This window comes from Calliphora vicina, chromosome 3 (assembly GCF_958450345.1).
Source record: "Calliphora vicina chromosome 3, idCalVici1.1, whole genome shotgun sequence".
In the NCBI taxonomy this organism is placed as follows: domain Eukaryota; kingdom Metazoa; phylum Arthropoda; class Insecta; order Diptera; family Calliphoridae; genus Calliphora; species Calliphora vicina.
In genome coordinates, this window is record NC_088782.1 from 36,763,925 (window position 1) to 36,787,174 (window position 23,250).

The following is a 23,250-nucleotide window of genomic DNA, read 5'->3' on the forward strand; positions in this document are numbered from 1 at the left end:
GTTATCATTTTATATTAATATTCAGCATATACATAAGTTAAGGCGTCAACTGCTGCAAACAAACTCATATAAATATTTGCTAAATATCTAACACGTTTGTTTGTTTGTCTGTCAGTTGTGATATATTTCATTCTATTTTTATTCACACATCTGTTGCTGCGTATAAATTTACTCTCACGTACAAACATTTGAACACCCACCGCGCTGTTTGTGGGACCTTCACTTGAAAAGTGTGAAAATTTTTGCATTTAAATTAACCTAGCAACGCTTTAACACTTGTGTTCGTTAGTTAGTTAAACGTTTCTAAAATATAGAAAATATTTATAAGTATTTGATTTGTATTTTATAAATATTGAAGGCTGAGGAATGAGTATTAAGAACATTTAGAAAGTAAGTAACAGCCAAGGAATATTTTATAAATAACTACGCCAAAGATATTAACATAAATGTGGCGGAAGTGTTCAGGTTCGTGATATATATCAGAAGATATTTATTGTAAAGTATATTTTTAGGAGTAATTGTTAATGAACTGATTAAGCAATGTTTTATTTAAATAATTTGAAGTTTCCAAGCTATTAAATGATAACTATTTCAACAAATTTGAAGATAGCTAACAATTTTAATATTTAATATTCTTAAAAACTTATTTTTTTTAGTCATTGTTTTTCTATTAATTTTAAAATTATATTCAAATTTCAAGATAACAAAATCTAGTATTTTTTCTAAAATCCTTTAAACTTTTCTGTAGGGTATTTAAATTAAACTGTTACCATTTCTTATTGTGCTATTAAATTTATGGTGTAAGTACTGTTCAATAAATTCTATTATTTTCTTTATTCAAATGTGTGTTTGTTCCACCATAATGGTACTCGTATTCATTTCTATTTTTACAACATTTATCTCAATATAGAACAATGTGCCTTTTATGTTGTCATTATTTCTTAAGTCAAAGAATTGCAAATTTATGATTAAAGTTCATTGATTGTGAATTGTTGGCAGTTACTTATTGTTATAGAAATCATAACATTTCACACTATATATATTGGGTAAGGGAAAATGTTTGAATATACAAAATTCGAAATTATGTTAATTAGTATTAAGTGTATTACTTAAAAATGCGGTTTCTTTTGAGCACGGATTTTTTCTAATGTCATTTTGATGGGTACATATCTGTCACATTATAATGAAACATTATAATGAAAACAACAACGTTTTTTTTGCTTCGAAAATGTCGAATTTTGTGCCAACAAAGCCTCATATGCGGGAAGTTTTGCCTTACCAAGCTCAAGGACCAAGCCTATTGAAACTGGCTGAAATCGGTCCACTATTTCACCTAGCCCCCATACAAATGTCCTCCCGAAATTGGACTTTATCGGTCATAAATGTTTAATTTATATATGTATCTCCACAAATTCCGCTCCAAATAAGTTTTATATACACAAAATTCATGTCACCAAATTTTGTTACGATCGGTCCATAATTTGTCATAGCTCCCATATAGACCCGCTTCCGAAAATCACTTTAACGTGCATAAATCGCTTAAAAATGTTGGTACACACACAAAATTCAACATACTTAACTTCAATATAGACATAAATCACACGACATAATTTCATGGTGATCGGTCCATAATTGGTCATAGCCCCCATATAAGGTCCACTTCCGAAAATCACTCAAAAATATAAATTATTGAAATTTTAAAAGAAAAATGTTTTTGCTCTTTTACTTAGTGTAGGGTATTATATGGTCGGGCCTCACCGACCATACTTCCTTACTTTTTTATTTTGATTAAATTTGCCGCTGAAAAACACCGATTGCCCACCAAAGCTTATGGTGAACGTGTTTCATCGGCGATATGGTTTAAGAGGTTAAGAAGTGATGATTTTGACACGGAAGACAAAGATCGCCCAGGCCAGCCAAAAAGGTTTGAAGACCAAGACTTTGAGGAATTACTCCATGAAGATTGTTGTCAAACTCAACAAGAGCTTGCAAAATCATCATTGGGGCTACTCAATCAACAATTTCAAAATGTTTTCGAGCTACAGAATTTATCCAAAAGCAAGGAAATTGGGTACCATACGAATTGAAGTTGAAAGGCCTTGAAAGATGATTTTGAATGTCTAAAATGCTGCTTGAACGCTATAAAAGAAAGTAATTTTTGCACCGAATCATTATTTGCGATAAAAAATGGATCCATTACGAAAACCTGGCACCAAAGCCAAATATTCATGGCAGCTCATAATAGTATATTATGAGCTGCTGAAATCTGGCCAGACCATCACAGAGAACCTGTAACGAACGCAACTGATTAGTTTGAAGCGAGCATTGGCCGAAAACCCCCAAAATATGTGGCCAGACATGAAACCGTAATATTCCATTATGACAACTCTCGGGCACATGTTGCAATACCAGTTAAAACTATTTAGAAAAAAGGGGTTGTGTAAAATGTCATTAAGATATCTCCAATCGTTCAGAGCCACCAAAATAAAATATTTCTAAACCACTGTGCAACTTAATACTTATAAACATAAGTCATTTTAACTTGAGTTTTTAATAAAAATAACTTGTAAAGCTTAATTAAAATGTGACTCCCTAATAAAATCTATTTAAATTTTATTTCCCTGGATAGCTTAATGTATTTTCCCATCTGGACCACTGTGCGGAAGTATTTATTTATTTTAAAAATCCTCGTTTACTTTAACAATGATTGAACATTCACAATTTATTAAAAACTTTTGATTTTATCTAAATTTTTCCATCGTCTGCTGTATCTTAAATTAAAAGATCTCATCTTTTATTGTACATTTTCTAAATAATACCACCAGTAGAACTCAACAGACAAATTTACAAATTTGTATAATTTTTTATTCTATTTTTCAAAGCTTCCAATTCATAATGATATTTCAATTATGCATGAAAAGATATATTTGTATTGGAGTTTTATTTTTATTTTTTTAGCAACCTAACTAAACAAAGAATTTAAATAAAATGGAAATATTTACACGCAAATAAATGCAAGTGTGAAAAAGTGTTTGCAACAGAAACAGACAGGGTGTTTTTTAATAAGCTATTATTTGTTGGCCGCAAAAATTGGAAATGGGCACATAGTGCATTGGTTTGCTGGTAGTTGGTTCGAGACCCGCTGCTATAATCAATATCACCTTTTTATAAATTTATTAATTCTCGAAAAGTTAAGTTGTCACTCAGGACAACAATTATACTGTTATACAAAATGTGTTCTATAAAACAAACTCTTATTTACAATATTTTCTATAGAGAAAACTGTTATACTCTATAATTTCTATAGAAAAAACTGTTATTCACAAGATTTTCTATAAAAAACAAACTGTTATACAAAATATTTTCTCTAGAATATATGATATACAAAAGATATTCTATAAAAAAAACTGTTATACAAAGTATTTTCTATAGAAAAAACTGTTATACGAAATATTTTCCATAGAGAAAACTGTTATACAAAATATTTTCTATAAAAAAAAACTGTTATACAAAGTATTTTCTATAGAAAAAACTATTATACAAATATTTTCTATAGAGAAAACTGTTATACACAATAATTTCTATAGTAGAAAACTGGTATACAAAATATTTTTACAGAAGAATCTGTTATACAAAATATTTTTTATAGAAAAAACCTGCTATAAAAAATATTTTCTATAGAAACAAACGGATATACAAAATATTTTCTACAGAAGAAACTGTTATACAAACTATTTTCTGTAGAAAAAACTATTAAACTAAAAAGTTTCTATAAAAAAAACTGTTATACAAAATATTTTCTATAGAAAAAACTGTTATAGTATTAAACAAAATAGAATTATAAAATTTATAGATTCAAAATTGTATACAATATATTTTCTATAGAACAAAACAGATATATAAAATAATGTTATAGAAAAAACTGTTATACAAAATATTTTCTATAGAAATAATTGTTATACACTATTTTTTTAAAGAAAAAGCAGTTCGACTGAAAATTTTCTGTAGGAAAAAAACTGTTATACACACAATTTTCTATAGAAAAAGGTTTTAAACGGAAAATTCTTTGTAGAAACAAACTGTTATACACACCATTTTCTACAGAAAAAGCTATTATGCACAAAGTGTTCTATATTTAAAACTCTAAAATACTGTTATACAAAATTATGTATATCTATATATATAAAAATTAAATGGTCATCACGTGAGAACGGCTGGAGCGATTTGGCTGATTTTTTTTTATTCGATTCGAAATTTTCAGGAGATGGTTTGTAAAGAAAAAAAATTAAAAAATTACTGCTAAAACCGGTTTTTTTGAGTCCAGTCAACTGTAATAAAAAAGTCCCTAAAGTATGCAGTACAAATTTAGGTATTTTATTTGCAAATAAATAAGAACAGGCAGGGTTGGAGAAATATGAAGAAATAACATTAGTAAATGCTACCGGTCAACTAGTTTTTAATAAAAATTAAAGTCATGCATTAAATTGTAAAAGAAATCATTCTATAAGAATTATTTTTTTTTTAAATTGAAAACTAAAAATAGTTTAAGAGCATCAAATGAGGAGCCGCTGAACAAAAGTTACTTTTTTGAAAATTTTGGGAAATTGATTTTTTCTAGAAGATTTCAGCCCAAATATTATAAAAATACCAAAAAATTTATTTGTAAAAAAATTCGAAAAAGTACCTTTTGTTCTGCGGCTCCTCAAATAGTATCAAACATTAAAATAATATCAAACAATGTACGATCATATTAACTAGGGTATTCGATTTTTCTCTTGTTCGAATAAAACGAATAATTCGAATAAGAGATTTTAATTTGTTCGAATAATTCGATCACACGTTTAAAATTAATCGAATTATTCGAATAATTTTATTTTTTTTAAAAAAAGTAAAGAATGAAGTTTTGATTTCGGTTTTTTAATATTTTATTGTTAAAGAAAAACAAAAAATAACGTTAAGTTAACAATTCAAGTATTGATAATGGTAAAAAACATTCGAAAACAAAGTCCATTATTAAATTTTCAACAAAAATATTCTGATCAGATTAACTCCCGAACAATCTACAAAACAATTGACTAGCAAACCCTTTAGTTTCCGTTTGGAGCTATGCTTTACAACATTTGAGCTAGTTGGACGTGATCCTGAATTCAAATACAATATAAACGTATTAAGAACTTGGTTATTTTGAAGTCAGTCAGTGCATGATTGACGCATTTACAAATACGCAAAAATATTATTACCATGTTAGACAAAGATGTTCAACCATGTTCAAAATCATGTATAAGACGAACCCCATGCTTTTCTTGCAACAAAACGTTAGTTTGCAATATTTGTGTTTATCATTCGATTTATTAAATATTTTGCAACACTTACGTACGCGGTTAATAGCATCACTTATATACATATATTTTAAGATCATGGCCTTCATCTATTTCAATGTAATCATTATAAATGTCCTCAATATCACTTTCAACGACCGTTTCAAAATCACATTCTCCATCACATTCAACTCCACTTTAATCTAAGTTAATATTTTGATTATTAATTGCGATTCTTCTAATATTTCGCTAGCTAAATTATAAATATTTTATTCCGTACCTTTTATTTTCATTGGTTCAAGTCCTAAGTTAAAAATTTTGAAAGATTTGTTTTTAGAATTGTAACTTCTTGCAGAAATATTTATATATTTATAGAAGGAGCTATCGGAACACTCATATACAGTGATCGAAAGCCCCTTTGTCTTTAGTTATTTGTCGAATTTCAGAAACAATAAAATTTTTGAGAGTCATTATTATTTATTTAAATTTGAAATTATGAAAAATTTTAAGCAATTTAATAAATTTATATATGAACATTTATTCGTTTTATTCGATTATTCTACATAAAATTGTTCGAATTATTCGTTATTCGAAAATGTCCATTTTTAAATTTTTCGAATAATTATTCGTAAGAAATTATTCGATTAATCGAACGATCATTAGTCGAATGAATACCCTAATATTAACTTTTTGATGACTGGTGTAATCTAATTTTGCAAAAGTAAGTTCGCTATTTTAAGATATCTTGATTATTAATTTACTATTTTTCAGACAAACTCTATTTGTTACGAAATCTTAAAGAAAATGTTCTTTATTAATTTATTTCTTTAGTTTATTTTTTACATATTTAGTATATATTTTTAAAAAATTGTTTGCATAAAGACATCATTCTAAGCACGATTTTAAAGCTTATTGGTTTATTTGTATAGTCATTTTTGCAATTTTTTTCTAGGCTGCTTGTCCACTGAGTATGAGTATTTGAATATACAATATTTTTGAGCCATATTATGAAGAAATTAATGCCGTTTAGTATTAAATATGAAAAAAAATAAAAAAAAACATCATACACAAGTGATGCCACGTAAAAAGCTGGTCTAAGAAACAACTAAGCACATTAGACAGGGAAGCCCCCACATTTAACAACCCAAGTACGTGGTTGATAAGAACAAGTGTGTGTTGTATTAAAAATGCCACTTGCGGAAGTTGTCAAAGGTTATGAGGCCATAAATGTTGTAGGCCAAAAAAAGAAAAGAAAATATACATATTCGTATACTCTGAAGATTGTTGAGAAGGAGTGAACAATGTTACAGCATAAATGAAATGTAAAATATTTAAAAAAAAAGAAAAATTAAAATACAAAAATATGAATAAAGGGCGTTAAATAAATATTGATATTACAAACAGCCGTATCTCTAGCATCTATACACATCGATTCCCCATCATATATTCATGTGTTGATAACACGGTTCACCACTTTTCTCTTACACAAACGTGTATTGTATTTTTAGATGAGCAAACAACTCTATACAGAGAGAGAGATGCAAAGTCCTTTAGACACACGTACACAAATAAATGTTTCGCCAAATTTATTTAGAAATTCAATTCAATTCCTTTCATTTCAGTTTTATTTACTAATTTTTTTCTATGCCGCTGTAAATTTGTTTACTTTAACACTTATTTTATTTTTATGCTTCCCTACATTACTTGTAGCAGTGGCAAAAAATATTTACAAATATTTAAGTTAATATTTACAAATGGTTAAGTTTAATTTAAATTCCTTTCTTTTGAAAGGGCATTAGAAATTAGTATTTTGGAATTTTTTTATTTTTTTTTTTTGTGGAAATGTTGTTGATTTATTATGTGGTTGTATGTGGCAAGTGAGAGGAGCTAATAAAAGTTTTATTTTAAAAACCATTAAAATAATTCTAGGGCATTCATTTAGAAAAAGTAAGAATGTACATTATGTTTGGCCACATTTTCATTCAACGTGTATGTGGTTTTTCGCTAATTTAAATATATTCATTATTTTTGAGAACCTCCCATTAGCATTTATCCGAAATGGCACATGTGATACTTGGAACATACATATTTGGAAAATATAATTGAAACATACATATTCAATTGATTTCTATAAAATATAACATATTCCCTGAAAAATATTAAAAGCATTCTAACTGACTCCCTCTGAGCTTTTGTGGTATGTGTATCAACTGTTTAAAATGACCCCTATGATTCTCGGAAAATACATCTAAGTTAAAGATCATGGGACAGTGATATTTTGTACTCTAATTCTCTGATGTAATTTGATCAGCTATTGATTGTGAATATTCTTTTTTATTTAATAATTTTGATAAACTTCGTTAATTTTCTTGTTGGTTGGATCGATCATGTTCGGGACCTGGTTGGTGTCTATGAATGCCTTGCACTGATCACAAAATTTAAGGGTTTGTTTATAATCGTTAAATTCAAGAAATCGATAAAAATGTACATGATTTATATCGGACGTGAGAAGTATTTTGTTTTAGTTTGATAGATGGCACCACATTTTATTTTTATAAATTTTTCCTAAGTCGCTGATTTTAAATTTGAAAAATATTTAATCCTTATGTGGAGACCACTATTGTTTATTTTTTTTTCTTAAATATTTTGTATAAAATATGATAAAAACGGATTATTTTGTTCTATAACTATGAATGCATTGATTCTACTTTATAAAATACGATCAGTCAAGAAAGTTCTGTTCGGTCGCAATGTGTATAAATCACCTCGTCCGAATAGTATTGCTGCACTTGTTCTAAAAAAGTATTCATCACTTTCTCGCTTTCCTCCTTCTTTTCTATATATCTTAGCTATCTAGCAAATTTCCTCATTATTGGAAGAACCCACCAATCCGGATGGTTATCGTGATGATGAACTTTGTCAATCATTAATGATGAACTTTTTCAATTATTAACAGGAGACCTCATGGGTTTTCAACTGGAGACATAATTGGGATTCTTTCGGCATTTAAACAGTGTGACATGATGCACTGGTCTTGTTTAGTGTCGGGAATGAATTTTCTCGTTCTATTTCAAGTTTCCTTCGTGAACATGCTATAATAGAAGTAATAGAGGCGGTTTGTTCTTAGGTCTTTATGTTATGCTCTGGAATTATTCCTTTTTTTTAATTTTCATGAATGACTTATTAACAATCAATTCAAATCCAATTTATTCATTCGCAGACGGAAGTATAATTTGTTAATCATAATTTTTTCACCATATACCAGCTCTTTCTGAGTCTAAACTTTCAGGAATGAATATTGAGCACTTGATAAATCGTGACCTTACAACAATATCCAGCTGGGGTGAATTAGACCGGGTTAATTTTAACGCACTTAAAACTCAGAGTTGCTTATTGAGACACAAACTACTAGAGAGTTCACCATAAGTTATATTAGGTTCCACCGGCGGCAACTAGTTAAGCAGCAAAACTTATACCATTGTGATACCCAAGGGCTAAACGCAATGTATTTATAATACATCCGTTGTCTCCGAGGTTAACTAACCAGATTCTCTGATGAAGGTGTGGATTCGTCTTACTGAGATTTATAACACGATAGGAATGGGATTCCGAGGATTCGTTCCCTCAAGTTTGTCAGAGCCGTGCATTGGCAGAATAGATGAGATACTGGCTTCTCCTCTTCCTCATTATGACAGCTTCTACAATAGTCGTTGTACCGTAGACCCAGTTACTTACGACGGAATTCCATAAGTAGATTCGTCCAGCCGGCATCACATACGGGCCAAGTCGCTCTCGTTGTACCACAGGATGGTTAATTGGTCCACCTGTTTTATACAGTCTCATACAGATTCTGCTGTACAACCATCTTGCATTTAGCAAGGGAAATAACAAAAAAGGAATCGATCGCCTCCTCATTCATCATCGCAAAAGGGCCAATTCAACTATCATACAATTACCCTGATTTCCATCGTGTTCAGGGAACCATATAAGCGTTATCCCAGAATATCTCGCAACCTCACTCAGGGATACCCGGTATTCCTCGGTTAACTTGCTATCAGGAAATATACACACAACCTCATAAGTGAGTAAACACCAGTGAATTTTTCTATTTTTTTAAGATCATGAAAATCATTATAGTCCAACTTAAATCTTTATTTTTCAGAACCGAATCTATTATTCAACTCAATCTCTAACAAACTGAAAGTTATAAATTTTAATCGATGGATAGGCTTTAGGATTTTCATTATCTTAAGAAAAGTCAAATAATTTTTGGTGTTTACTCACTTTTGAGGCTCACTGTATATATTATATGGTCGGTCAAGCCCGACCATATAATACCCTACACTAAGTAAAATTTCAATAATATATATTTTTGAGTGATTTTCGGAAGTGGGCCTTATATGGGAGCTATGACCAATTATGGACTGACACCCATAAAATTAGGTCGTGTGATTTATGTCTATATGAAAGTTAACTATGTTGAATTTTGTGTGTAAACCAACATTTTTAAGCGATTTATGCAAGTTAAAGTGATTTTCGGAAGCGGGTCTATATGGGAGCTATGACTAATTATGGACCGATCGTAACAAAATTTGGTGACATGAATTTTGTGTATATAAAACTTATTTGGATCGGAATTTGTGGAGATACATATATAAATTAAACATTTATGGCCGATAAAATCCATTTTCGGAAGGACATTTGTATGGGCGCTAGGTGAAATAATGGACCGATTTCAGCCAGTTTTAGTAGGCTTCGTCCTTGGGCTGAAAAAATAATATGTACCAAAAATAATATGTACCCCACTATGGTGGTGTAGGGTATAAAAAGGTTTTTCGACGCAGTAATCGCCATTACTATGTAAAAGCTCAGTATCTTAGAGTGCCCAAGTTCCTTACTAGACCACGAACAGCCAGCATTCAGTCTCACAGCAGAATTGAGAGCCATTTGTATCACCATCAAATCTAACCAGTTTCAAATAGTAAAAAGTGCCTTATAGTAGGTAAACCTTATAGAGCCTGTAATCAATATCGCAATAGTCCTTAGAACTCGTTCAACGGCCTTCCGATGGGTAGCATTCTCCAAGGCGTGACACCACACCAGTACTCCATAAAACAAGAAGGATTAAACAACTGCTTTGACGATCCAATTGATACCCTTCGGCATAGTACCTCAGTTAGTACCAATTGTCCTTTTGCAAGAATAGATGGTCAGAGAGTTCACCGTAGTTATGCCTTCATTTGGGTAATGAAATTGTTGGATGTTCAGATACCATTTGGCTGAGATAAATATGAGCAAAAAACCAGGACAACGTCGATTTTTGACCCATTTTTGACCTATATATGGATTACTAAGTCATTAATATAGACAATATGGATATCTAATGATAGATATTTCAAAGACATTTGCAACGTAAAACCATAGTATGTTGGACCTACAATGGGTCAAAATCGGAAAAATATTTTTTAACCCGATTTTTTTTTTAACAAAAGTTTTTTTTCGCTAAATATTAAAAAAATGAAAAAACAAAAAAAAAATTTTAAATTAAAAAAAAAATAATTTTTAAATTAAAAAAAAAAAATTCAAAAAAACAATTAAAAATTTTTTTTCCAAAAAATCAAAAAACTGCAAAAAAATAAATTTTGTTTACCTAAAAATATTTAAAATTTTTATTTTGAAGTATAATTTGGTGAAGGGTATATAAGATTCGGCACAGCCGAATATAGCTATCTTATTTGTTTTTTTTTTTGGTGGTTGTTATAAAAATGTGAAATTATGTTTAAATGATTTGTAATTTAAATATAACTAATTACACAAATATTCGTTTAGAAAAGCTACTCACACATTTTCCCAAATTTCCATTAACTCATACTTAATGGAAACCTAATGAAGTAGTTATGGTATTTGGTGAATTTAACGAGTATTAACTTTATTTTATCAAACAAAGTTTTTATTAGTTTGTGTTTATCTAATCAACGTTACATATTTTTGGTAGTTTTAATTTAAAATTGTGGTGAATTTCAGGGAAATAATGTGGGTTATTATTGTTGTTGATTTTTGGTTTAAATGTTGATTTCATTTAGATTGATGTTGTTAGATACTAAAATTTGTGTGTTGGAAAATTTTTTAAAAGCTTGAGAGCATTTGGGAATGTGAGTTTGATTTAAATGTCAGCAAATTTTAAATTAAAAAATATCTTAAGTTTTAAAAGTATTGCTTCTCTGTATATAAAATATCTGCATATCAAATTAAGGTTTCTTGGCAATTAAAAAACATTCTGGTACATTTTAGTATATATGACAAAAGCAAAAGTTATTTATTAAACTTCTAACGTATTCTACAAAAATATTCTAAAACTCTTTTAGTAAGTGTGATTATGATAATTCAATTTGTACTCATATTTCCCATAAATAACTTTTTGATCGATTGAATTAAGACAGTTATACAAAACTACTTCCTACTACTTTTCAATTCATATTTGAAGTCTTAGTAATTACTATTAATTAATTAAAAAAAAATGTTTTACACAATTTGTAATGCTTGTATGTAAAATAATTTAACAAATTGAAATAGACATTATACAAGAGTTTTGTATGTAGTAGGCGTATACAAATTTTGTTTAAATATTTGATATTGTTAAGAGATTATGAATGAATGGATAGATACAATGTACTCAATCTAGTATAGATAGTGAAGCTACAAGTGATAGGGTATGTTCACATTGTATAAATATTAGAAATGATAAACTATTTTTATCATGATCTTACATGTTATGATCATAATGATTTTCTATGTGATTTTTACAAATTAAAGTATTTTTTAATTTAAATAAATTTTTTAATAGAAAGTGAGTTTAGATTATTTTATTGGACAATGTGAACGTACCTTAAGTCAAAATTTTAAAGGGTGTCTATTTAATTACAAATATTTTTGCAATTGCCACTAATTTGTTTTCTAATATCTGCTAATTTTCTTAAAAATTCTGTAAACTTTTTTAAAAAACAGACAGACCGGCAAAAAAGCGATTTTTGGAATGGAAAATTGCAGCAGCATTTTTCCACTTATGGTTACAAAATTTCAATTGAGACAATACAACATCCATTTTGATATGACTTTCAGTCACGGTTTAAAACCAAAACAATTGCATTTTTACTTTAATCAAGGTTAGTTTATTATGAAAAGTAAGAAAAAATATATCAAAACATAAAAAACCACCCCATTCCAAGGTTTTTTGTGGTGGTTAGTTTACTAACCACCGCAGCGGTTGGTATAAAAAATAATTATGATACAAATTTTCATATTTTCACAAAATTTTCTGACAAAACAAACGAAATAACAAAGTAACACTGAATTCGATGAACAATAAACACTCTGTGCTTTTTTATTGAATGCGTGAAAGTCTCTTGGGGGATTTCACGTCAAGTGAACCATCTTTTAAAGTCGATGTCTTCCGATCGGGATGAAATTTGCACCAATGAAATTTGTTAGACCTATTGGATAGTAATTCAGACACAATTTTTCAAGAACTCTCGGAATTAGAGGGGGTCAAAATTTGACATTTTGGCCAAACATGTGATTTTTCTCATGCATGTAACTTATTACCTATTGTTCTTAGCAAAATGTGTCCCAAGTAGTTTAGATAGCTATTTCTTCAATCTTTGGGAAAAAAATATTTAAAAAAAATAAAAAAATTTAATATTTTTTTTCCTGACCGCAAATATTTGCAAAAAAAACATAAACAATGACTTCAAAAAATATAATTGTTTAGCAAAATGCCAATAGATAACAATGTTTTAAAGACTAAAGAAAAGGTGGTTAGTAAAGTAACCACTAAACCGAAAAGAGTTAACACTATTTATGATCTTCTGTTTATATTTTCTTCAAAACTTTTAAATAATCAAAAAAAAAAAAAAACACTAGTTAGATTATTAGATCCCCCTGTTTGAATATTCATACATCATATAAATTATGTATTAGAAATATGTAGAACATTTTCAATCATATCGATTTTGCAGATTGGTCATATATCATGTCAAACAATATTTTCTACTCGTTTTTTTCTTTTCGTCTATATGTTTCCTGCTCAATTGCAAAATTGCATATCTATAAACACACATAGATATACTTAGCTACAAACGTATAGGCCATGCTGTAGCAATAGTAGACCAACATCGTTATGACCATAAAAATCATGATGTTGCTGTCGTTGTCGATAGAGAGAGATTGTGTCCATGATGAGAAATAAATGTTTATAAAGACTTGCTTGTCTTGCTTATCTTATCACAAATTCATACAAGTATTAACAATCAATCCCTTTACTGTTTTAAAAGTGTGTAAGTAAGTGCATGGGTGTAGCTGTGTTGCTGTTGGGGGCAAGCACCAAAGTGATATAAAACCAGGAACAGAAATGTGAAAAGATATTAGCATTAAACGTCAAGTTGTTATGACAGGCTTAATATTTTCATTTTTATTGCTTTTGTGTTTTTTTTTTGTTTTTTTATTATTGAAATGTTAAAATGTTTCTAATTGATAAATGTGTTTTGTGGGCATGTGTGGTATGTTCTTGTTGGAATATTTATACAATACATCTGAATGTTCAGATATAAATACAAATGTTAGTACATTAATATTAATTTTACTTTGTAGGATTCAATGTTATTTTATAGTAAAAGCTTTTTTAAAAGAAAAAACTTTCAAGTTTATTTCATTTTTGGATATTAGAAAACAATTCAAATATTTACTGCCGTTGTACCATGTTGAAAGAAATATTAGTCGTAAAAATTTGTATGAAAAACACTCAGGTTTTTAAATTCTTTCGAATAGTTTTCATACAAATTTGTTCGAATAATTTTTCTTTGGGCATCGTGAAACAGCCCTTTAATATTTAAGAACATTTTACTTAAACTTATTTATTTTCTCATAAAAATAAAGACAATTTTTTTCTGAATTTAAAAATATATCATATTTAAAAATCGGTTGAAAATTGTAGAATTTATTCAACTTTATTCTAAACGACTTACTTTAATTTTTCATAATTTTTTGAACACCTAAAACTATGCTACACAATATTGCAAATTCTATTAATTAAGGAATGCTTCAGGTAATGTTTGATAGGCTTTCGAAAAAGTTTAATAACTTTTATAGTTTTTAACCGATTTTAATAAAATAAGTTTTGTTTTATTTAAAATAAAATGTTCTTTAAAATTTTATAAAAATATATGATCGAAAAAGTATAACAAATCAACAAATTCATAGCAAATTTCCATAAGATCTGTATAATTGAAGTGCTATGATTTTTCTTTATAAAACAGAATCATCTAAAAACGGTCCTGAAACCCCTGGAAAACTGTTATATAATGTCGCTAACAATTGGTTACAATCTACAATAGGTAATTTGTAAGTGTATGAAAGACCTATTTTTATACCCTTCACCTTCGTGAGAAGGGCATATATAAGTTTGTAATTTCCACAATATAATTTTCCGACACTATAAAGTATATATATTCTGGATCCTTATAGATATCGGAGTCGATTAAGTCGTGTCCGTCTGTCTGTCTGAGCGTTTGTCTGTTGAAATCAATTTTCTGAAGACCCCAGATATCTTCGAGATCCAAATCTTCAATAATTATGTCAGACATGCTTTCGCGAAGTTTCCTATTTAAAATCAGCAAAATCGGTCCACAAATGGCTGAGGTATGAGGAAAAAACCAGGACAACCTCGATTTTTTACCTATTTTTTACCTATATCTGGATTACTAAGTCATTAATATAGACAATATGGATATCTAATGATAGATATTTCAAAGACCTTTCAACGACGTATATAAGTTGGACCTACAATGGGTCAAAATTTTAACCACATTTTTTTTTCACCAAATAACAAAATTGAAAAAACAAAAAAAAAATTAAATTTGAAAAATTTAAAAAAAAAAACAAATCGAAAAAAATTTTTTTCCAAAAAATTAAAAAAAAAACTTTAAAAAAATTAATTTTGTTTACCTAAAAATATTTAAAATTTGTATTTTGAAGTATAATTTGGTGAAGGGTATATAAGATTCGGCACAGCCGAATATAGCTCTCTTACTTGTTTCTTATAGAATTCGTAATTTTTGAACACTTGAAATTAAACAAGGTTGGCTACCGATACGAAAGTTTTAAAAGGAAACTGCAATTTGGATTATTTCAATAACTGGGGAGGGTTTCATGTTTATTTAATCCTTATTCAAACTTACTGCCTTTTAATTTGTATGTTATAGTGATTAATTATCATATTTCCTGATATAATTTCACTGAGTTTCCTGCATTAAACAATATTTATTGTGACATTCAACAGTGCCCAATACAATAAACAAAAGATACTCAGGAGTGTGTCTAGGTTTACTCATAAAAAAAAGTTTATTTATTCATAAAATAATTGTTACTTTAACTATTGTTTTAAAGAAAATAGACAATGACCTTTATTCTATCTACCATAACATTTATAAATACTACAAAGCAATAGAAAGAAATCTATGAATAATAATTTTTTTGTTTTTTTTACAAAAACTGGTTCGTTTAAATAAAACTAAGAATAATGCATTTAATGCTGCATATAAAATCAATTAACCACAGGAAATTGAAATTACTTTTATTTATGAAAAGTTTTCTTTTATAGAATTTTAATTAAAAAGAACAATATAATTAATCATTATTTTATGCAAACACACGATGACTTAGACATAGCCGTTGTTTTTTTTTTTATTTTGTTAGTTGTGGATGAAATGTCAAAATGGAAAATATTAATTTAAATATTTACGTGTATTTATCAGAAGATAAACAACAATATTACCAGTGCATGGTCATAATTTATGAGTTAAGTGATTAAATTAGAAAAGTGCAGTATACATTTAGGGGTTTGCTACTAGTTTCTATGGTGTATTTATTTGAGTAACAAGTTTGAGAAATGAGCTATATATTAATTTTTATTATATGGAAGTTGACATAATGATTGTAGTTGTTCAATGGGAATTTTACTATTAAAAAGAAGAATAATACTGTGTTACAGTGAAAATAGAACTGATTATCTTCTACTTTGGAAAGGAGACTAATAAAATGTTTTAAATTTTTTGTAAATTTTTCTTTAAAGTGAAACAATTTTTTAACTTAATCTTGTTTTGAATTGCAGTAGGTGTTGTTAATTAAATAATCGTAGTAATTTTACAAATAATATCTGAAAATTTAATTTTTTTAAATTTTTCCTATTTTACATAATTTTTTTATTAATTTTTCTATAAAACTATATATATTTAAATATAAACTATTAAAGATAATTTTGTTCTGAATACAAAAATATAGCACATTTTAAAATCGGCTGAAATTTGTAGAATTTATTTAAATTTAACAACGACTTACTTTAACTTTTCATAAAAATTTCATTTGAACACCTGAAACTATGCTACAAAAATATTTAATAACTAGTCAAATACAACATTGAAAATCAGAGTATGTCAGTTTTCCAAGCGTATAAATATATTTCAGTAGGGGTTTAAATAATCCTAGTAATTTTAGAAACAATATATAAAAAAATATTTTTTTTTAAATTCTTATTTTTGATTTTTAAATTTTTTGTATTGAAATCCTACATTGTAAAGATATTTTTGTTCTGAATACAAAAAAATTTCACTTGGTTTAAATTTGTAGAGTTTATTTAACTTTACTTTAACTTTTCATACAATTTTCATTCGAACACCTAAAATTATGCTACAAAATAATTTAATAACAATTCAAATACAACAATGAAAAGCAAAGTATGTCAGTTTTCCAAGATCATAAATATATTTCAGTTTCAGGGTTTAAATAATCCTAGTAATTTTAAAAACAATATCTAAAAATTGTTTTAAATTTCATCATATTTGACTTAACGTTTTTATTAAATTTTCTATTAAACCATATGTATTGAAATTCTGCATTGTAAAGATATTTTTGTTCTGAATACAAAAATATTTCCTTGTCTTAAATGGGTTGAAAATTGTAGAATTTATTCAACATTAACGACTTACTTTGATTTTTCATACAATTTTGATTGAAACACCTAAAAGTATGCTATCAAATATTATTTAACGAATAATTAAGGAAATGTATGATAGGTTTTCGAAAAAGTTGAATAACTTTTATAATATTCAACCGATTTTAATGAAATATGTTTTGTTTTATTCAAAATAAAAGAAAGAACCTAAAAAGTATATCAAAATTATTTAGAAAAAAAACAATAACAAGAATTTCTGATGTTTGATCTATTCTGGGTTAGATTTTAATACAATTTGCAACATATTCTACGACAAAATATTGTAGTCATATTCAATTTAATCTTTAATCTCGTCAGATAATATAAAGAAATTTTTGTTTCTATGAACTACCAAAAAAAATTAATAAATTTATTAAAAAGCAATTTATACGCAAAACAAACAGTTTTATTAACTTTTAAACACATAAAATCCCCAAACATGGGCTAAATTTTTCTTGCAAAGAATAAAAACCCGCAATGTAGACAAACATTTCTTAAAGTTATTTGAAAACAAAACCAAGCAACTTTTATATGAAGTTCTCATATATCCTAGATTTTAACTTATATTAAGTTCTAGAATAAATAACAGTTTAAACAAAAGTAAATAAAAGTACTTTTATTAAGCACAACTTTACGGTTTTCACTCCCTTTATTTATCATCAAGGCACTCACTCTGTTAACTTTCAACACTAGAAGAATTTTCCAACCAAATTTAATGCAGCTTCCGCACCTCTACATACACATATCTATCTATGTATGTATGTATGTGTGTATGTAGTTGTTTAGAGCTATGTAGTTGAAAAATATTTTCAATTTTAAATAGAAGCAAATATTTGTTTTATTTATAACAGTTCACTGCATTCGTTTTTATATTTATATTATTTCAATGTTACATATAGCAATATAGGCAGTTGGTGGTTTGATTTTATTTTAATTTTAATAAATTTAAATTTTTAGCTATTGTTTAGGTAAAACTATTTAAAGTTTGTTTATTATTAAAATTCGAATTCAAAATAGTTTAAGTTGGCACATGGCTTAATCAATACCTAAGAAAACTAAAAATAACCAAAGATCTTATAAAACGGAAGTTGCAGAAAATTGAATCATGCCAATTGAATTTAATAGATAGGACTGTGATACCAACATGTGTGTTTTATATAGCGAGGGTGACTTTGAAAATTTTTGAAAATTATAAAAGGCATACACAACATTTTCGTGTTTTTTTTGTTATTGATATAAGGAGTTACGCCTTTATTATTTGCTATACTATAACCTTTAATTTTTTAGACAATTTATCATTTTCTCTCAAGAAATATATATTTTTCGCTTTTAATATCAGTTTTTCAAACATTTCTCTTTAAACGAAAATTTAATTTTTATAAAATTTAAACTTTAAATTTTATTTTGTATAAAACAAAACATATTTTATTGAAATTGATTGAAAATTATGAAAGTTATTAAGCTTTCATAATTTTAGAAAAAAATTCAATCTATATGCTTCAATCTGCTAATAATATTTTATAGCATAATTTTAGGTGTTGAAATAAAAATTGTATGAAAGATAAAATAAAGTAAGTTAGCATAAAGTTGCATAACTTTTACAATTTTTAACCGATTTAAAAAAATTAAAAAGGGTTGTATTTTAAACCAATATATTTTTAAAAGTTAGTATATAGATATATATTCTTTTATAGAATTTTATTTTTAAAAAGCAGCGCTAAGATGAAAATTTTAGAAAAATTTATATATTTCAAATATAGCTGGAAATTTTGTTCCAATATGACATAAATTATTGTAATATATTAAAGCTGAATTAATTTTCATTCCGAAACTGCTTAAAAATATATAATAGTCCTAAATAATGTATAAAATTTTTTACAGTAGCTCAAGAAACTACCCGAAAACTAATTTTTTAATAAATTGTTAAACAATTTTATTTTTCTAAAAATATTTGGTAAGTATATTGATTTGAAATTAATGTCAAGTTACAGTTTAGGTAAATTAATGTGGTGGATCTTTACATCTTAGATATTATCTATTTGTTGAAATTACGGGCATTAGTACGGGCATATAACCTACACCATAACTCACAGAGTGTTTGAGATATTACTGGAAAAATCAAAGTCGTTCGAAATTTAAAACTGAAAAGTATTTAAGTAGCTTCTACAGAAAAACAAAAAAATTCTACTTTCAAATCTGTTGTGAACTTTTGACAAAACAACTTAAGTCGAATTTTCAAATTTTTCAGGAGAGCGTAAAAACTGTTGAATTTATCGATCAATATTTTATTATTTGTCCTTGAAGAACGTTATTATTTGAGTCAAAGAATTATACAAAGGATAAATAATAAAATAATTATCGATAAATTCAACAGTTTTTGCGAATTAAGTTCTTTTATCAATAACAAATCAACAACAACATTAAAAAAGTTGCTTTGTTTTTTAATGATATCTCGGAAACTAACATTCGTAAGAAGCAGATTAGTGTAAACGGAGCGTTTTGAAAAGTTATTTTTATTATAAAAAAAACTAAGATATTTTCTTAGCTCGACTTAAGATGTTTTGTCCAAATTCCACAGGAATGAATAAGTGGAAGTAAAAATTTAAAATGTGTAAATAAAAGAAAAATATTAAAATATTTAATGTATAATTTAAGGAGTAACAAATAAATATTTTAAATTCCCCCTTAAATCATGTGAAATTTTTGTAGCTAAACGTTTTTAATGAAAGCTGAAAAGCAAAACCAAAACGTTACGAATTGGAATATAAGATTAATTTCACTTTCGTGCAAATCCTATGCAAGAACCCATTTAAATTTTGGTTAGAATTGTTGAATTTCTGGAATTCAGTGTATTTTTATAATCTATAATCAATTTTATTTTATTTAAAGGATAGAAAAAAACTAAATGCATTTAGCTGTTTTAGCAAGAAATGGAATTTTCATAAAAATAGACTGAATGCAGATTGTTCTGTGTTTAATGAATAATAGAAAAAATTATTTTGAATAAAAATTGTGTATAATTTTAAGCAACTGAAAAAAAGCTATTGAAAATTTGACTATTTTTACAATATCTGTTCTCTTATACACGTTTTTCAGTGGATAGATTTAAATTAAATGGCAGATCCATTGCAATAAATAAGCTTATTATAATTTGTAAAGAAATTTGAAAAACTCGACGTGACTTTTTGCTTTTTAATGATAAACTTAGAACTTTGTTTAAAAAATCACTTTTTACGGCCATTACCCGATCTAGTTTACATTTTATATCGATTTAAAACTGTATTATTAGTAATTTTTGAAGATAATTCTTATCAAATATGCAAAAATATTTAAAAATTTTTAAAATCTCTTTTGGAAAATTTTGCACTATTTTTGTCAAAATTTATAAATTTTTCATAATCATTTCTAAACTAGATATTATAAAAATTTATAAGCTAGTTTGGGGTTTGTTAGAAATAAGAAATACTATTACCAAAGATATTTGCGAACAAACAAAATAAAATCAAGTTAAAAAATTCAAATTTTAAAATTTGAACATAAATATCTCTTAAATTTTAAGACATAAACAGAATAGTTTGTACTTTCTTATTTTCTTTATAACAAAGTAAAATTTGTACAATTTACGAATTGTACAATGTTCGACTTGGAAACCCAGTATCTCATCTTGTGTTCTAACATGGTAGTAAAGATTCACGACAGAACGATTTTCCAAAAGCAGAACAACATAAGCCGAAACGCTACGAATTGGAAAATGCGAATATTTTCACATTCAAACAGATTCTGGTGACAGACTTGAAACATTATTTTGCAGAAAACATTTACTGCCTCTTTCCGGATGTCGAAATATATGTGAGTCCAAACAAATTCTATGAAAAACACAAAGTTTTAAAAACATTTTTGAGTAATTTCCATAGAGATTTGTTTCAACACACTTTTCTTTTGACATCATGGATTAAGCAGCTCAATGTCGAATTTAAACAAAAATAATTCAGTTTTAAAAATATTTCCTAATTTATTTGTATTATTAACAGGAAAACTGGCAATATCGATATGTTCAAACTTTAGTTAAAGAAATTTAATGGATTTTACAAAATAAATTAGAATTAGTCCAATAACCACTAAAGCCTCAAAAATTCAAGCACTTGAATTTGACTTGAATGCAAATGTAATTATGTTTTAAACTTGAAAAATATTTGAAAAAATTATATATTTTTCAAACAAAAAACATATGTATGACTTGAATTTATGTTTCCTTTTTACTGGAGAATGCTATTGAAATAAAGTATAATTCAAGGCTTTGAATAACACTTGCTTTAAACTTGAATTCTAGTAAAAATGCTTATCTGGAGGAATATTTTTTCTTTGTTCTTTATGAAAACATATTAAATTTTAAATATTAGTTCACTTTTCAAGATATTAATAAAAAAATACATTAAAATTTTGATTTTTATCGAATTTTGTGATTGATAATTATTATTTAGCTTTTTGTTTGCCAATATTTTTTGCACAGATTTTAATTAAACATTTTATTTAGCCATTTCATTTAGTATTAATTTAATTTTTCTTTAAAAGGTTTTTTACATATATCGATATAAGTTCTGTTTAAAGCTCATACTTTTTTGAATATTGATAAAAATAATCAAATTTGTTAAATTTAATAACTTTTGATACTGAAACTATTTTTATTTTATTTAATTATGGTAAAAATATACAAAAACTTACTCTTTTGTTATAAATTTGTTTTAAAAAAATAGGCTTTTGTTTAATAAAACCCTGTTTTCTATAAACTTTTTTTCTTATTTTAAACTACCGTTTTGAATGTTTTTATAGCGACAAACTCTATGGCACAACTATGAAAATGAAAATAAAATATAACAATAAAATGAAATTATTATTTGCAAAAGTAAGGTAGCTATTTGATTTCTGCTCGACAACTGAAATTGACCACAACTATATGCAAAAGTAAATAAATATATAGAGGATATTTGTATATAAAAAAAACCTCATATATAATTAAATTTTAAAATAAAATTCAATTAACGCGCAGGTTTAAATTGCTACACTAAACGCACCACACAAATTATTTGCTAAATAAAAAAATGCACTTGTTGCCGCTTATTACACACACACACAGTATTACTATTACGTACTTTATATTTAAATATTTTCACTCTCTTGGTAACTTGCTCTCTTGTTTTGTATTAAATGCACAGTTATCGTTTTGTAGTTTTCTTTTTTAAAGTTAGACGACGATGTGCATTAACCTGTTGATTGACTATAAATGCTTTCAAACTGTTGCGACATCATTTATTTATACCGTTCAACAGTTGAAACACAAACAAACACTCGCATGGAAATGCTTCATTCAACACAGAAACGAACACACACACCAACACTCTACACATTAAATATCACGACGAATTCATACGGAGCGGATACGTATTGCACAAACACTCATACGTACTCAGTTTAAATTCACGAACATGAACGAAATAATGTTTAGTTGAAGAAGTGAAAAAAATAGAATACGAAGTTATAAAAACGATTAATAACGAAAACATTTAATGTTAAATAACAAAAACAAACGGAAATATACTCATACATTAGCATGCTATGCATGACTCACACACATACTTTTGTGTGAACTCATACTTTTAAAGAAATTGTAACACAGTGGGCCTAGCTTTAAGAGGTAAAGGATAATAATAATGTAGAATTTTTAAACATAAATTTAAAATATTTATAAAGGAACTGTTGTGTTTTTATATGCCAAACTTTTAGCCAGGATTTACTATAAGTTGCCATAGCTAATGAATTTGTGTTTTGTGAAAAATTATTATTTATTATTTATTTAGCAAGACATTCTCAGTATATAAAACAACAGTTTTC

At 27.0% G+C, this 23,250-nt stretch overlaps 1 protein-coding gene across 2 annotated transcripts in view; it reads right to left on the reverse strand.

The window, feature by feature from the left end:
• The window catches only part of Mip (Myoinhibiting peptide precursor), a 30,633-nt gene extending 7,993 nt beyond the window's left edge, over nucleotides 1-22,640 (reverse strand). For both annotated transcript variants that reach the window (XM_065504299.1, XM_065504298.1), the window contains exon 1: nucleotides 22,512-22,640. The gene's annotated coding sequence lies outside the window, so the exon portion shown is untranslated. The remainder of the gene's footprint in view (nucleotides 1-22,511) is intronic.
• Between the last annotated feature and the right edge of the window lie 610 nt (nucleotides 22,641-23,250).